Source organism: Equus przewalskii, chromosome 3, assembly GCF_037783145.1.
Source record: "Equus przewalskii isolate Varuska chromosome 3, EquPr2, whole genome shotgun sequence".
Taxonomy (NCBI): Eukaryota; Metazoa; Chordata; class Mammalia; order Perissodactyla; family Equidae; genus Equus; species Equus przewalskii.
Window position 1 is genome coordinate 70,743,595 of NC_091833.1, and position 6,000 is coordinate 70,749,594.

A 6,000-nucleotide genomic window follows, 5' to 3' on the forward strand; every position below is an offset into this window, starting at 1 on the left:
AAATATTAAAAAATTAAAATCCAAACTAAAAAAATTAAATGCTAAATTATAATTTAAATGTTTCTTAATAAAGCTTATTATAAATATTTAGTTCACCATAAAAATTAGCAATATAATTGTTCTATTTAAGTATATAACAGTTACATTCAATTTTGTATGTATTCTGTTCATCTTTTACATGAGAATAGTAAGGAAAAGCTTACTGCTTCTCAATTTTTGTTTGTTTGAAAAATTTATGATGTACTTGATATTTTTCTATGGAGAGGTTAAGTTGGTCCACTTAGAAACTGCTTCTTAGAAGTTCATCCTAACAATTGAATACAGGCCATGGAATGCTAATTTATTTGCATGAGATTTCAATGTTTCTTTGAAAATAATGGACTGGTATTTTTTAATAGTGAATAGTATTAGAAAAAAAATGCCTTGGACTAAATGTTTTTAGATATTCTGTTCCAATATGAAAAACTATTTTTCATTTTGAAGTGTTTCTAAATTACGTTTTAGGTTTTGATCAGCTATGTGTAAGTTAATTCTCAGATAACTCCAAAAATTTTCCAAAAGTACTTTTGAAACAAAGTAATAAAGATCATTTGAGGAAGATTTATGATGTTTTAAAAATGTTGATTCTATATGTGGAGACTAAAAGAACATTGAATATAGTAAATTGTCTTTGGTTTCCAATGTATGTTGATAGCAAAGGGCATTTCTTTAAATAAGATGCTATACCTATCGTCTCCCTCATTATTCATATAGTGAAACAGCTTGAGAGTACAATCATTTTTGTTCTTCTCAGTCATAATTGAAGGCCATTCAAGCCTAATCTTTGTCAGTCCACATGTCTCTTGGTCTATCTTGGCTTTCTCTTAGCTTGAGTTGGCACTGTACCTGACAGGCTGTATCAATAGCTGTTAAGTGTCTGGAGAGGCAATCCACCATGGGCTCTGAGAATCCCAGCAAGTTCTTGCTGAGTCTACCAAGAATACAAGATCCTTCTGCTCATTAACTGGGCCATTTGTCAGTGCTATGTCTGTAACAAACAACCTTGAGGGATGAGCTTTTGTCTTCCCCTAGACAGAAAGCAAGCTTGTTTCTACTCACTGTAAAATCAGGGAGTCCCACAAGGAGTGTTCCTTTCCTGTAGTTCAACTCACTGCATGTAGAGTCATCTTTCACAGACCTTTTGATTAACCAGTATGGGGACTGAGGGAAAGCAGAACTGACACAAACAAATACGAAGCTCTGGCTGTGGCTTTTACCATGAGTAACAAAGTCTTTTGTCTCTGACTCAGGCTTCTTATGTCTTCTGCTAGCATCCATGAAGCAATAACAGACTAGCTTATAAACTCATAAGTAGAGTGAAATCCTAGATTATTTACAGTTCTTGATATTAAGAAGGAGTTTCAGTACAGTGTTGTGCTACTACAATACTAGGGAACCAAAGCAAAGGATTGTAAGTGGGTGGAATTTAAGCTTCTAAAGGTAGATTTGCCAGGAATTTACCTTTGCTACCCTGATACTGTATGTATCCTGTCTCATATCTGTCATTTCTATACAGTTCTGTTGCACATCGAGTTTATTGGTCATTCTGGACACAAGGACCCTTGGGGAAACCCAAGACTTACTAAATTCTGCTTTCTTGATCCATGACTGTGATCCTTGTTCCTCAAAATTAGGCATATCCCAATTCGCTTTACCTCACATAGAACTGACATGCTCAGTTTAAAAAAAAAGACACTTTATGAGTCCCAATAATTCTTACTCTTCAATTTATTGCAGGTCAGTTCCACATTCTTGAATTACAATGCCTAGAATTTTGGAGACTGTTGCTATTACACTTTTTTCAATAATATGTTATGGGATCACTATTTATGTTTATAAGATTTGTCATATTTTACATTGTTTATTTATTTAAGCACTACTAGCCTCTCACAGACACAATTAAATAACCAACCACCCACCTGCATCCTATTTGTTTCTTTAAATCACAAAGAAACTAGAACCAAAATAGATAATAGTAGTAGTTAACACTTATTGAGGGCTTATTATGTTATTATATAACATATTGCTATGTATTGAGCATTTATGAATGTGTGATATATATATACATATCTCTATATATACTCAGAAAAGCCAAAACAATGACTTTATGCTTATGAATATGAAGTTGCTACTAGTATTATCCTCACTTTGAAACTGACAAGATGAGGTAAAGGGAAGCCATGTCACTCTTCCATAGTCAGTTTTATATACTTGGCCACTTTTCTGATTTGTGGGGTTTGCAGAAGCTCCCGGATGGTAGAGCATTACTACGCATCTGCACATGGAGTTCCAACATGTTTTGGAACACGTAACATGAATTGTAGAGAGAAAATATATTAGTAGGCTGATGAAGTCCTTTCTTTATCATAATTTGAAACCTGCATCATGGAATTATTCAAACTTATTTGTATTCAATTATTCCATCACTCACCAATATATTGACTTTAAAAAAAAGATAGTGATTACCAACTCTGTACTCTGGTGGAGAAGTTAAAATATTTTTGATAACTTATGATAAACACACACAAATCTGCATATATATACACATACATACATATTCATATGCATTGCATTTTTAAAATACTAAAAAAATCTTTTTGAATTCATGTAAACAGTGTTGTGCTTCTAAGTAGGGAGTAGTTTGTAAGGATGAATAATCTCCTTTATATAGTTTCCCTAAATTTATTCATTAAATTAATTAAGACCATGATAAACTGACATTTACTTCAGTTTTAGTAATCTATACTGTTACCTAAAAATTCATATTATGTTAGTTTTGGTATAAGATGAATATTGTATAATTTCTTTGCATCAGGAAACTAAAAAAGGAAGAAGTTAAAATTTGTTCAATTTCATGATAAGAGAAAAGTGAAGGTAATGTGCAGGGGAGTTGCAATTTGAATGCACATCTGTCTTATCGCCCAATGTATTTTTCTTAAATCAAAAAATAAAATACTAGGTTTAATGAGTTATCTTTGAAACACATCTTGTCTAATCTACAGTTTATAGCATCAAAATATGTATTCAAATATTGACTAAATAGACAAAACAAATATAAGCTATTTGTGGAAACAGGCACAATTTATGGCAGGATCCAAGGTGAGAGGTCTTTCTAATAAGAGCAAGGTATTTCTTAGCAATGCTCTTTTGGAAAATTAGAGAAGAATAAAGGAAAATAAAACTAATGTTTTAGGGTGTTTTGGTGCTTAACATTATGTTTTATTGTGGTAAAATATATAAAATTCATCATTTTAACTATTTTTTTTCTTTTTTTATTGTGGTAAGAACACTTAACATGAGATCTACTCTTACAATTTTAAGTGCACCACACAGTATTGTTAACTTTAGGCACACTGTTGTACAGGAGATGTCTAGAACTTATTAATCTTTCATGACTGATTAGTACCGATTGAACAGCACATCTATTTTCTCCTTCCTCCAAGAAGCCTAAATTTGTACCTCAAGGAACTAGAAAAAGAAGAAGAAATTAAGCCCAAAGTTCACAGAAGGAAGGAAATAACAAATATTAGATCAGAAATAGATGAAATAGAAAATAGAAACACAATAGAAAAAAAAATCAACAAAACTAAGAGTTGGCTTTTTGGAAAGATCAATTTTTTAAAAAATTTTATTGAGGTCATAGCAGTTTATAACATAGTGAAATTTCAGTTGTACATTATTATTTGTCAGTCACCATATAAATATGCCCCTTTACCCCTTGTGCCCACCATCTAACTCCCTTCTCCCTGATAGCCACTAAACTGTTCTCTTTGTCCATGTATTTATCTTCTACATATGAGTGAAATCACATGGTGTTTGCCTTTCTCTGTCTGGCTTACTTTGTTTAACATAATACCCTCAAGGTCAATCAATGTTGCTGTGAATAGGACTATTTGTCTTCTTTTAAGGCTGAGTAGTATTTCATTGTATATATATACTACATCTTGTTTATCCAATCATCAGTCTATAGACACTTGGGTTGTTTCCATGTCTTGGCTGTTGTGAATAATGCTGCAGCGAACATAGGGCTGCATAAGTCTCTATGAATTGTTGATTTCAAGTTCTTTGGATAAATACCCAGTAGTGGGATAGTTGGGTCATATGGTATTTCTATTTTTAATTTTTTGAGAAATCTCAGTACTGTTGGAAAGATTAAATTTCTCACAATTGACAAACCCTTGGCTATATTTAGAAATAAAGAGAGAAGACTCAAATAAATAAAATCATAACTGGAAGAGGAGACACTACAATTGATGCTACAGAAATAAAAAGGATCATAAGAAACTACTATGAACAATTATACACCAACAAATTGGATTACCTACAAGAAATGGATAAATTCCTAGAAATGCATGCTCTTTCAAGACTGAATCATGAAGAAATAGAAAACTTAAACTGATCAATAATGAACAAAGATATTGAATCAGTAATCAAAAACTTCCCAAAAAGAAAAGTCCAAAAGCAGATGACTTTATTGATCAATTCTACTAAATCACTTAAAAAAGAATTAACACAATCCCTCCTCCACTCTTCCAAAAAATTGAAAAAGAGAGAATACTTCTAAACTCACATTTTGGGGTCAGCATTACCTTGAAACCAAAGCCAGAGAAAGACACTACAAGAAAAGAAAACTACAAGCCAACATCCCCGGTGAACATAGATGCAAAAATCTTCAATAAAGCATTAGCAAACCAAATTCAGCAACACAGTAAAAGGATCATATATCATGACCAAGTGGGATTGATCCCTGGGCTGCAAGGATGGTTCAAGGTATGCAAATCAATTAACATGATACATCACATTAACAGACTAAAAGATAAAGGTGATATGGTCATCTCAATAGCAATAGATGTAGAAAAAACATTTGACAAAATTCAACACTCTTTCATGATAACAAACTAGATATAGAAGGAATGTACTTCAGCACAATAAAGGCCATATATGAAAAGCCCACAGCTAACATCACACTCAGTGGTGAAAGACTGAAATCTTTCACTCTAAGAGCAGGAACAAGACAAAGGTGCCCACTCTTGCCAGTTTTATTCGACATAGTACTGGAATTCCTAGCCCAAGCAATTAGATGAGAAAAAGAAATAAAAGTCATCTAAATCAGAAAGGAGAAAGTAAAATTATCTGTTTGCAGAGGAAAGTAAAAATAATATTTAAATAAATTCTTATTAGTCAAGGAAAAATAGAGAATAAAGCGCAAGGAAGATTATGAAAGAAAAAACTCTTAAAATCAACAAAATCATATGACAGAGGAGAGAAAAAGTTTGAGAATTCAACTTAAATTTAGGAGCGAACTAATTTGGAAAAAGTAAATTTATGAAATATATAAATGAGTATGCACTGCAAAAAGAGCAAGTAATCAATTTGATGAATAGGAAACGGTTTTTAAGGAGTAAATGATTTTAAAATGTGATTATTTTTCCCTACATAATATATTTAATGCTAAATACTTTTGTATATTATAGCATTTTTCAATATTCCTTAAATTCCTCAAATATTAATATCATATAGTCAAATAATTTTTTTTGCTAAAACTGCATGTTATGTGGGTAAGTTAAAACTAAATAATTATTATCTTTACTCCTTTCATCCTACATTGGGAAATATATCTTCAAATTAATTTTAGATTATTTTTGCCCAGCTAAGACTATATGTGGGTAACTACTGTTTTTTTAACGAACACTTATATAAGGTCTACAAAAAGTTGGCATTATTTTAAGCACTTAATTATTAACTTAATTGCATCTTATAAAATTTCTCATGTTCACTAATATTACCCTATTTTACAACTGAGCAAACTTAGGCACAAAGAGAATAAGTAACTATCCAAACTTTCCTATTTATTCCCGACAGAGGTGTGATTCAAACAGAGGCAGATGGGATTTAAGAAATCAATGAAGTTTCCAACATTATTTTTACGAATCTATAGAAATGGCATACATCAAAATATCT